At 46.1% G+C, this 12,638-nt stretch overlaps 1 pseudogene; it reads left to right on the top strand.

The window, feature by feature from the left end:
• The first annotated feature begins 10,858 nt into the window (after window positions 1-10,858).
• Window positions 10,859-11,863, top strand: LOC146829324 (18S ribosomal RNA; annotated as a pseudogene).
• The last annotated feature ends 775 nt before the right edge of the window (window positions 11,864-12,638 follow it).

Genomic DNA, 12,638 nt, shown 5'->3' with positions numbered 1-12,638 from the left:
GCCTAAAGTATCAAAGGCAGTAAGAAACCTCGGACTAACCATGGACTCTAAGCCTTCAATGAATGCCCAAATGGACAAACTAGCAACATCAATCTTCGTTTCTTTAAAAACTCTGAAATGCATCTTCGCTAACCTAGGATTTTCACACGAGGTCCAAGCTACTATCTCTCTTGTTCTAGCGAAACTCGAATATGCCAATAGCCTCTATAACAGTTCATCTTTAACAACTCTGAAAAGGCTACAATGGATTCAGAACTCTGCAGCAAGACTACACTTACATATAAAGCCACAAGCCTACATCTCCTCTGCCTTCGAGGCCCTATATTGGTTACCGGTTGCCAGAATATCCACATTCAAACTGCTTTGCATCACCCACTGAGCGATACATGGAACAGGACTGCTCTTCATCAGGAATAAAATCAACAAACACATTCAACAAAGGAACCTCCACTCTAGATTGGCACCTCGCCTCAAAATACCACCATACAAGAAAGAAACAGCCAAACGATGGAACTCTTTACTCCCAAACATACGATCCACAGTTAACTTTATCTTCAGAAGACTACTCAAGAGTTGGCTCTTCCCCACATCACCATCGTATTCAAACATAAATATACACCACAGCCCTGTGTATATAAGCATTTATTTGGATCAAATATTTGTACCTACATAAGTGTATTGCTTTGTATAAATGTGTATAATAATTATGTTTATAAATATATAGGGGCCGATTCACAGAACTAATCTGAGAAAAAATCCTAAACTAACTACTTTTGGTATTCACAGACGGCATTTAGTAGTAAAGTTAGAACTCCTAACTTTACTACTACTAAACTGAGGCAAAATCCTACATTTACGACTTTTGGTATTCACAAAAGGCAGGAGTCTTAACTTTACTACTACTAAATGCCTTCTGTGAATACCCAAAGTAGTAAGTTTAGGACTTTATCTCAGATTAGTTCTGTGAATCCGCCCCATAGATATTTGTCAGTTCTGCTTAACAAATGCACATATTACTCATAGTTATATTATTCTATGTTTAACATGTATATAGGCGACTGAATAAATAAGTAAATCTTTCTCATAACTATCTGCATTTGCTTCACTATAAAATTACAAAACAAATTAAAATAAAACAAATAAACTAATTTAACCAACGGCAACACTTGAAAGTCTGAGTTTATTAAATACAACTTACATTTACATATATTACCTTCCTTATACATAAAACAGTAAGGTGGTGCAGATTAGAGTGGGGTAAAGTGTTCTGACGTACAGCTCAATGGTCTAAGGTGACATAGCGTTCATGTTCAATATTTCTTAATTTCAACAGTTATTTTCTTTGGCAAAACCTTGAGGGATCTGCACATGTAAGCCATTGGTGAATTTGGAATGTTGTCTACTTTTCAGAAATATATAGCTTTCCTGGATCACTTATGGGTTTCACACTGGTTTCCAACACAAACTGGGAGTAGGTTAAAAGCACACAAATAGGAAAAATTGGCTACTTCTTTCACAAACGCCAAAACTGTGAAACAAAATTAGGATTAGGATTCAGTTCTGCATGTTACTAATAGGTGGGAAGATGGTGACATGAGTACAGCAAACAGTTAATTGATGCAATTTTTATGAAAAAAACAGACGTTATCTGGTGCAGTTTGTATCCTATTCTTCAGAAAAAAATCTAAATATTACTGCATTTTGCCTTTCTTCTCAGTACCCTTCAGAGGAATCTGCAAACCCTGGGAACTTCTGGAATCCTCAGTATGCTGGGAAAAAAAGATGGAAATTTTGGATCGATACCTTATGTGTAAAAAAGTTATCAAGCACTAAGCTTGAGATGTCCCGAATCACAAAAAAGGGCTCAGCACTGTGTGGGGGGAAGCCCCAACAGTTAAGGGGTTAAATACCCTAGTGTTACATCGATGACTACCACAAATGTGTATCTCTCATGGGCGTAATTAATGTATTTGTTATGATTTCTCTTCCACTTACAGATGTCCTGCAAGTTCTTACCATATTACCCTTTGTTGTTAAGTTTTTTCTCACATTCTTGTGGTCTAGAAGTGCTTTATGAAGCTCTTAAATAAAATTGCAAAACTAGACAAATGGTGACTCACATGTTTGAGACTTTATCAAAGTCAAATTGTCAGTGAGATGTGTCTCCCCCCTTAAATTCCCTAGGGCTGGTCACCCCTTCCGGAAGATAAATAGAGATGGAGGGCCTGAGCCTTTGATTGCGATTGATCGGGAGGGCTACTGACAGGGCTGACCTGGAGGAGGGGATCTCCTCCTGCTAATTCTTGGACCATGGACTGGATAAGCAATTACAGCTAAGAAATGGTAGAACAAAGGGTCTGAGTGAATCTGGCAGGGCAAGGTTCAATTCCACTAAAACTGAAAACTCACACTGTCTGAGGTGCATATGGCATGCCAGAGGCATCAGTAACATTTGCTATTACAGGCAGAGGTCCATGATTAGTGGAGTTTACGTATTATAAATGAGTCATTATTCTTTTTGCAGCATTTATTTTAAACTTGAACATTTCTGCATTTACCTGCTGTTGCAGCTCCAGCATAAAATAGACTCACTCAGTTCTCAGGTTATTTAAAATCTAATAATTTTTATTTTTTTTAAATGTAAGTGCTGTCAGTACCAACCAAAGAAGTGTGTTATTGAAAGTATTTGAAACGAATGGGTCAAATGGTGTACAATAAGCAAAATGTCTCCTCCCTGCTTTGATTAAAGCAAGCATGGCATTAGAGAGTGGGGCCTGCTTAGTAATTGTACACTGAGTTAGTGAGAGGTCAGCACAACTGTATATATATTAGACGAGCAACAGCAGGAAAATCCCTTAACACTGCACATGTTTTACTAAAGAAACCCAAACAAATGAGCTATTCTACATGTATTCTAAACTCAAGCTTAAAGGCCCTTCCCTCAGATAATGCCTAGATGTACATACTGTAAAACATTACTAATATCGCCATAATTTATTTCTAAATCTCTCTATATTCAGGGCCTGTCTTGTTTTTATTCTGAGACAATTGAATATAACCTTACATAGTGGAATGATTGACACAGGCCTTCTAAAAGGCATCTAATCTGTGAGCATAGGTAAGAGTGCAATAATTATTTAAAAATACATTTTTGCAGTCACTTTTTAAAAAAGGTGAAGTGCTGAGCGATGAGGTTTATATTCTGGGTTCATTGGGCCACACAGACAGTTAGACCCCAGTACCACTGCAGCTGAGGTATCATCTTAGGCTAGGTCACTTTACACTGCCAAAGAGCCTAGACACACAATGAAAGCATCAATTGTTCAGAAATTAAATTTGCTTTCACATTTGCAGAAGATTTCCACTGCAACACCAATATTAAAAAAAAGAGATAGAACGACAAATCAATTAAAAACAGTGCCATCTTTACACTGCCCCCCTACCAGCAGGACAAGATAGCCATCAAGAGCGAGATCAGAGAGGAGGTGTGTAGGAAAGGGCCTCTTTTGGACATTTTTAGCCTCCAATTTTGCCTGGAAAATGATTTTAGATTGGAAGTGTACAGGGTACCTGCCAACCAGGTTACTGTGCCAGAACCCCTTCTCTAAACTGTACTTTAGCCTCACATGCAAACCCCTAGTAAAACCCCTAGTAAAAGATAGCTTATTGTTAAAGAGGTTCCCTAAGGGCTGCAGTATGAATTATGCTACCCTAAGGAACCCCTCACCAGGCACATGCCAGTGCCATTGCAACCTGTCTGCTTTTCTACAGACAAAACTGAAGAGCTGACATGGCAAATATCCATGAGATATAGGTAAGACACCCCTCCAGCAGGACTTAGCACCAAGGCAGGGTGTACTATATTGCCTGTGTAGGCATATTTGCATGAGCAGATATGCCCCTGCAATATCCTTTTCTAATCCTGGATATTGAGATCGACCGTGGAAGCCATAGCAAGTACATGGTCTGGACAGTCGTCATTACGATTTTCCCAGCTCCGTGATGGGTTCACTGAAATATCAAATGTTTGGTACTAAATACCTCAGCATAATAAACCCGCACTGAATTTGGTGTCAGATTTATCAAAAATTGCACGCAGAGGGCCCCTTAGTGGGGCCCCCTGAAACCTACCAATCCTTAGTGTGATCAACGACTGACCTGAGCCAGCTTGCCACCATAAGACTGTGTTATGACCTCATGGGAGAGTGTCTTCACACTCTGAGGTCGAGAACAAGGCCTTTCCTGAGTGAAGGTGTTCACATCTCCCCATGGCCAGGAAGAGCCATCCATGGTTGGGAGCTTTAAAGGCATCCTTGTAATTTCAACCCAGCCTCTCATGTTAGAGGAAGCAGGCCCACTTCCTTTCCTCACCCCCTTTTTGGCAGGAGGACAGGCTGGAAAACATAAAAAGAATAGGAGGTGTGCCACCCTCTACTAATTCCTCCCCTCAGGTGCTGGTGGCAAGGTGAAGTACATTTGTTAGTGCCCACAAACTTGAAGCTGGTGGGACTTATCCAATCAGGGCTAAGACTATGTCCTCCTCCCCCAGGAGGTGGGCATAATAGAAAGTGTAGACAGCCCAGGTGAGGGGCCTATTGGCCTCTACCTGTCTCTCTCTTGTAATGCCCCTAAATCTAGCATTTAGGTGGTATCCGGAGACCCTGAACATCAGTTCATGACAACCTAAGAAGAGCTGTACACCACAGAGTCGCACCAGCAGAAAACGACTGGCTTGTCCCCACCCTACTGGCCTGTATGCAGTTCTCGACAATCCTGCACCAAAAGACAACTTGCCCTGCAGCCGAGTGACCTCCAGAACCTTGGGAGGACTGCCTGCCTCCCTGATAATTGCAACTTACCCCTACAGCTGATGGTTACCTTCCAACAGCCTCCTGATCTGAGCTTGCAGCCCTTTTCTGATTTAATCTGCCTCCATGGCTATTCTTTTGGCACCCGGCGCTGTGCTAGCACCCTGCACCCGGCCACCCCTGTGCCGCTGGTGGTGTAGTGTTGCTGCTTGGGGCCCTGTCCAGTGCCTGGTTCAACCCCAGAGACAAGTCCCCCAAGTGGCTGCTACTTATTTGTAAGCAGCCTCTCTCCGATTTTCCCAGTTCCCATTGATTTGTATTGGGCACCTGACCTCAAACTTGCAATCTTGCCCGGTCGCCCCTGTTTCACTGGTGGTGTACTGTTGGTGCTGTACTAAACCTTACCCAATACTGACCTTAACTCCTGAAGACTGGTCTTGTAAGTTGATACCGCTTATACGTATGTTGAATCTTTCCTTCCTCCAACATTGCAAAGACTGAAAATTGCACTGTGCCTACTTTTTATATTGAAAAGTATTTCTACTGCAAAACATATTTACCTGACACAAAATTCTGGGGTTCTACAAAATAAATATAACTAGGTATTATTTTTATAAATTGGTCTCATATTTATTCATTGATCGGTTGTCTCATGTTTTGCCACTGTGTGTTCAACAAATGCTTAACACAATCCTCTGATAAGCCTAATTGCTCACCCACACTACCACAAACGAGACCATTATTATTATCTACTTTAGCCTCTGTAAAGCCTCTGGGTATCCACAATACTCTCTGCACACTATACCTTTTTTTGGTATAGTATATAGAGTCATTTTCCTACAAGGGGTCACCATTCTCGCGGAGCTGTGTTTATTAAAGAAAACAAAGGTTGAGATTGTTATTGCAAATACCTCCTCTAACCTCAAAGGAATACCTGATAAGAGAGTGCATGGCTTAGTTTAGAACAGTGCCGCAGGGAAAAAGTGCAGCCTTTTTTTACTAACCTGATGAGATAAAGAAATAACGCATTTTCACAGAAAGGCTTGTCAGAATATTGTGTCTGCTGCATGTGATTACCCAGGAGCTGTCACTCTGTGGGCCTTTCCGGCACACCGCGCAGCTCAGAGTACAGATCGAGGTGTAAGTGAAGTAGAGCCTGGCAGTGCAGTGAAGCACATGACCGTGCATGTCGAGCAGCCTCAGTGCACAAACAGCAGCTCGCAGCGCAAGGTCCCAACCCCATGGAGTCTCCCAATGACCAGCAAAGACGTCACCTGCGTCCAAACATGAAACGCGATCTCGCACTAACAAAATAGCTCACTCTTGGCTAGGAAAATCATCACAAAAACATCCCCCTACATCAACCTAAAAATGAAAAACAAAGCCACAATGCCTTTCAAATACACAAAAGGAACACACAAAAAAAGTTGCTTCCACAAATACATTTATGAAACACACTAACAACTCTTTAATTAGAGAGCAAGAAAAATAAAGGCTGCAAATGAGACGTAGATGATGAAAGAAAGAAAAAAGAGTTCTACAAAACATGAAAGTGTAAAGATACAGTAGTTAGGTCCTCCATTTAAAGATACAAATCACAAAAAGGAGGAACAAAGAAGAATGATTAAACACTAGCAAGCAAGCCTTTTTAAGCCCACAGAGCGAATACAGAATGTCTCGAATAGACAGCGCTGTCTAGCCTCGACCTAAAAAACAGTAAACGTTGCCTAGGCCTAGTCACATTCATGCCAAAGTTAAGAGGGAAAATGGCAGCAAAATGAATAGAGTTAACATAAGCAAATACGTGGATTACATATTTGGAGTGTGTAAATATTGTTTCACTATAGGTAAAACAATCACCGTCTAACATTTTGATTAATACAGTGTGCACAGGTTTTATCATTATTGCAAATTGAACATATTGATGTGTAAATGTATGGTGCACTAAATTAGGTGGCTCCACGTTATTGGCTGTCTCTTTAACCTCATCTGTGCCAAGGATGGAATGGTTCCATCCCCCTCCGCGGTGGGCGTGTGCCAAGGATGGAGCTGTTCGATCCTCTGAGCACGTTCAGGAAATTTCTCAATTGGTTACAGCAGAGGGATTTCCGTTTTATTTTTCAGACTTGGGAGCAGGGCATTTTTTTGTGTGTAATGATGATCAGCTTCCATGGTGCGCTGTTGGCATTACATTGAGAGTGACAGTGAAATGAGATCGACCCGATGGAAAAAGGGGTGGTTTTGAGTGGAAAAGTGTGCTGCGTCCATGCTGCGTTTTGGGCCGTTTGCTGCTGGGGACACTCAGTGTACAGACACAAGTGAGGTACCATTTTTTATTGTGAGACTTGAGGGACTGTCAGGTGTAAGGAAGCTTGTGGCTCCCTGCACAAATTTTGAGGTTTAAGAGGGATTCTGGGTAGTAAAATGTGGTGACAGCCTTGCAAATCAGCCCACCCTGAATAGTCCTATGTGTCTAGTTTTCTAAAATGTAATGGTTAGCTAGGTTTCCCTAGGTGCTGGCTAAGCTAGGGTCTAAAATCTAGGGGAACACAGAATAGTAGAAAAAGTGCTATTACCAATTGTCCAGGCCCCGGGAGACTTCCCCTGCTTGGCCAGATTCGGAAGCTCTGAATGAACCCCCAGTGGGCCCTGGGATAGAAGCCCTCATCCTTGGCCCCGCTCCAGCCTGCCACATGGTGAAGGGTCCAGGACAAGGAGTCCATTGGTGCAGTGGAGGATCTCCCTGATTGGCTGAGTTCAGAAGCTCTGACTGGGCCCTCTGCAGACTCTGGAGTAGGACCCCCATGCTGGGCTCCAGCCTTTGGCCCTCCGCATGTCAAAGCACCCAGGGCGGGAGTCCTTTGGGCCCGGAGAGGCTTCCCCTGCTTAGCAAGGTTCAGAAGCTTTGACCAGGCCTTGGCCAAGCCCCTGTGTGGGAGCCCCCTTCCTAGGATCAGTCATCCAGCTCACTACACCGCAAAGGGGCAGGGGCAGGGTCCATCAGGCATGGTGAGGCTTCCTCTGCTTGGCAGAGTTCAGAAGTTCTGACTGAGGCCCCCGGCTGAGCCCCAGGGAGGGAGCCCCAATCCTGGCCCTGCCCTCTGGCCTGCGGTGTGGCTAAGCACCTGGGATGGGGTCCCACAGACCCAGGGAGGCCTCGCCAATGCCCAATTGGGCTCAGGGGTGGGCACTCCCACCCTGGACTCTGTTCTCCAGCCTGTCGCACTGCCAAGGGCCTGGAATGGGGGTCCATCAGGCCCAAGGAGGCTTCTAATACTCGGCTGGGTTCAGAAGCTCTGACCAGATCCCAGGGGTGGGAACCTCTGCCCTGGGATCCATCCTAAGGCCTTCCACATGGCAAGCACCTGATATGGGGTCCTGCAGCCTCCTCAGTGCACTCGTATCTAGGAGCTCTGACCGGGCCTCAGAGCACCGCCGGTCCTTGGGGCTAGCACTTCCACCCTGGGCTCTATCTGTCGTGATCACTGTTCATAAACAGGGTTACGGGGGTAATGGGTCATCTACTCCTCCACCCTCCTTTGTATTCTCTGCGCAGAGTAATGTTTGCAGGGTACAGGGTGCCACAAGGGGGCGAGCGGCACATATTAAACTACATGTCCCAGAAACCCATGGGATATCGAGCAGGAAACCGGATCAGCCATTGCCAATCAAGACATGGCTATAAAGCCCCTCCCCTCTCAGGGGTCGGGGCTTGACAAACTTCCCGGATTCCCAAAGTTTGGCGCAAAGCGGATGGTGACCCCCTGCTGGAGGTCGAACGCTTGCATATTCCAGTTTCTGACAGCAGTGTTGGGAAAGGACCCCTGCTGTTTCCACCCGCTATGCGTAGAAGACGTCAGTGCTGAGAGGTCATCCGTTTGGCTGTTCAGAACTAGAGCTGGGATTTTCGACACCGCATAGCCCTCAGGTATTTAGGTATGCCTCTTGAGGGTCCTGCACAGGAGCGCTCCTTCCGAACGCAAGACTTTTCCTTTTATTGTTCTTTCCGCCTGGATTGTGGGCTATTTCATCATTTGCTTGGGGTGGTTCTCTCGCTGTGAATAGAACAGTGATGTGTATTCCGCAGTGCTTCAGAGTTACTACATGCCATTGTGAATACACTGTGAAGAGAACAGTGCTGTGTATTCCGCAGTGCTTCAGAGTCACTACAGGCCATTGTGGATATGCTGTGAGGAGAACAGCGTTGTGTATCCTGATTAGTGATTGTAAGACAAGTGGTCCCTTCCAGCAAGGAAGTATTTGTGTTCACCTTTGTCACGGTCAAGGTCCTTGGTCCCACCACCCTGAAGATACCACTGTGTTGCCGAGTGAGTGGTGGGTTCTTCTGCTAACAGGGTGTATGGGGTAGAATGGTCCTTCCCGTTTCTCTGTCCAACACACGTGCTCTTGTTTTCTTTATGTACAGTTCACACGCGAGGGCTCTCGTCTGAAAACAGGCTGACCTCTTCAACAGACGTAGGTGTGGAAGATCCCCTTGAGACCGCAACGTTTCTTGATTTATCCTATTCCCTTTTCCCTAGAGTGCTTCCCTGCGCAGTAGTGTTTGTGTACTCTGCTTGAGGTTGCACTCAGGGGAGGAGGGGGGCTCTCTACTTGCCATCGTCCCTGCTGGCAGACTCCAAAGGTGAGTGGCATTGTGTTTTGCGCTACTGACATCACTACACTATACTCTGGTCTTTTGCACCACCAAGGCCTGGGATGGGGGTCCATCAGTCCCAGGGAGGCTTCACCTGCTCAGCCATATTCAGAGCCTCTGACTGGGCTCCACTGGACCCTGGTGTAGGCACTCCCTCCCTGGGCACCGTCCTCTGGCCTATCGCACTGCCAAGGGCATGGGACAGGGGTGCTTTGGGCCCTGAAGGCCTCCCCAGCTACACTGGCATGTTAATGTGCCTGTGGAACCCGGGTCGGAGGTCTGTCAGTCTCTCAGCCGTATGCCAGAAGCATAGCTGGGGCTATTGGCACCCAGGCCACAGAATCCCTGAAGCAGAAGCCTTTTTTTGTTGAAGGCACAGCGTGATCAGATGGCCATCCTTTGATACTGGCCATCTGGATGCACAGAGCCCATTGGCCATCTGGTCACGCGTAAGGCTTTCAAATGGTGCGTCCAGAAGGTCGGGCTAACCGGAAGTCCTGAAGAGGGCTCCTTTGCTCCTTGGAGCAGAGCCAGGGCTCCAGAAGGTCAAGTGCGTTCACGCTCCGGTCCTCTCTGTCACTCGGTGCGCATGGATTTGAAGGAAGTAGGGTAGCCTTCCCCCTGATTACTAGGGACAGGGTACTCCGGACCCGCTTGTGGTACAGTGGTTCCGAGCTGGGTGACGCCAGGGCCTCGGGGGACCCGGTTGGTGCCTGCCTTCCATCCCTGACTGATGAGCCTTTCCTCCGAACCTGCCTTCCCCAAGAGCAGTCAGGGAAGTGAAGCCATCATTCCCATGCAGGGCGGCCTGCCAGGGTAGGTCCCGGCTAGCACTGTGTACCTCAAACGATTAGGCATGCTCGCCTGTTTAGGGATGGTCTGCTCGGCCATCTTCAACTGTTGTTTCAAGCTAAGAACTTCTACTCTGCCAGGGACCATCCGACTCGAGGGTCTGTCATCTGTGGATGCCCTTTCCCCCAGGTGAGTGAAGGCCGAGTAGTCTTGGCAGCCTGTGCCCCCAGTGGACTGACCAGAGTGGAAGGGGTTGGGTGGTGCTAGGTCCCGGATGCCACCTGGGGGTACAGGCCCCTGTGTGCTACAATGCCAGCTTCTCTGCCAGCGCATTTCTGCAGCAACTTAGAGAGACCATTCTGAGGTGTGTCCTCACTGCCCAGACTGTCACCTCTGCATCTCACTTAGGCTGCACCTCGGCCTGAATCTCCCTTCCGCGGAGACGTCCAGGCCCTCCTGTGTCCATACGACCACATTTGTCCCCGCATCAAGCCCCCCACCTGCGGATGGGTGGGCTTCCCCAGTAGGCTCTCCAGGGGTGCAAAGGCCAGTTGGGAATGGGCATGTGGCTCCCAAAAATGTATCCAGCAGATGCCGCTACCAGACCGACCCAGCCAGTAGCATATGCTTGTCTCAAAGATTAAGCCATGCATGAGTAAGTACACACAGCTGGTACAGTGAAACTGCAAATGGCTCATTAATTCAGTTTTGATTGATCACGCAATCTGTTACTTGGAAAACAGTGGTAATTCTAGAGCTAATACATGCTGACAAGCCCTGACCTCCTGAGATGTGTGCATTTATCAGACCAAAATAAATCTGGGCTCGCTTGGCCACTTTGTTGATTCTAGATAGCCTCAGGTCAATTGCATGTCCCCATGATGGCAATGATACATTCGAGTGTCTGCCATAACGACTTTCGATGGTACTTTCTGTGCCTACCATGGTGATCAGGGGTATCGGGAAATCAGGATTCAATTCCGGATAGGTAGCCTGAGAAATAGCTACCACATCCAAGGAAGGCAGCAGGCACGCAAATTACCCACTCCCGACTCAGGATGCTAGTGAATAAAAATAACAATGCAGGACTCTTTTGAGGCCCTGTATTTGGAATGAGTACCCTTTAATCCTTTAACAAGGATCCACTAGAGGGCAAGTCTGGTGCTAGCATCTCCAGTAATTACAGCTCCAGTAGCCTATGTTAAAGCTGCAGTTAAAAAGCTCATAGTTGGATCTTGGGATCAAGCTGGTGTTCTACCACAAAACAAGCTATCTCTTTTCCCATCCCCTCCCTCTCGGTGCCCCTTTGATGTTCTTGACTGAGTGTCCTCGCCTTCCGAAGCATTTACTTTGAAAAAATGTGTTCAAAACAGACTGGTCACCTCAATACTTCTGCTAGGAATAATGGAATGGGACTCCAGTTCTATTTTGTTGGTTTTCTGAACTGGGGCCTTCATTAAGAGGGACGGCCAGGGGCATTTGTATTGTGCCGCTAGAGGTGAAATTCTTAGACCGGCACAAGATGAACCAAAGTGAAAGCGATCAGGTGGCATCATTCCTATAACCCACTGAGCAGCTTCCAGGAAACCAAAGTCCTTGGGTTCTGGTGCCAGTATGGCTGCAAAGCTGAAACTGAAAGGTATTGATGAAGGGCATCACAAGGAGTGGAGACTGAGGCTAAATTTGATTCAACGTGGGAAACCTCACCAGTGGACCCTGTGGTGAGAGCCCCCGTCCTTCAGCCAGTGGCATGGCAAAGTACACAGGATGGGGTCCTGCAGGCTTGGGACAGCCATCCTGGTGTGGCCGGGAAGCAGAAGCTCTGGCCGGGCTCTGAAGTGGGTACTTCTGTCCTGAGCGCCATCCTCCACAGGCCTCGAAAAATCATTAAATGGTTACTAGACCTGCAGGTCGAGTAACTTGAATACACTCTATATCTTTTGCTTATTTCGGAAATACATAAGTTTCCTTGATATCAATGTTTTACTTTTTATAGTTTAACAAATGAATTTCTGTATACCCGGTACACAATGAAAAAACCATTGTAAGGTGCGGCTCAGTCATTGGTTCTGGGTTCCTCGGGTCCTTGGGAAACCTACAAGCCCTATATATACCCACAACCAGAAGGGAATAGCAAACGTAACATTATATTGCTTTTAAAAATATGCCATAGTTAGAAGAAGTTACCGGTGAAAAAACAGACAAAAATGGCTGTTTTTATCTAAAAAAAATTGCGATTTTATTTATTTCAACTGTTAAACCTTGAAGGATCTGCATATTTGTAGATCCTTCAAGATTTTTGTCTTTCAGAAATGTATAACTGTCTGGGATTCACCCTGGGCTTCACAGGGGGAGGCCTAGCAGGGAAAGGTTTAATGTGC

This window comes from Triturus cristatus, chromosome 5_2 (assembly GCF_964204655.1).
Source record: "Triturus cristatus chromosome 5_2, aTriCri1.1, whole genome shotgun sequence".
NCBI classification, from domain to species: domain Eukaryota; kingdom Metazoa; phylum Chordata; class Amphibia; order Caudata; family Salamandridae; genus Triturus; species Triturus cristatus.
This window is presented reverse-complemented; position numbering and strand designations above follow the sequence as displayed.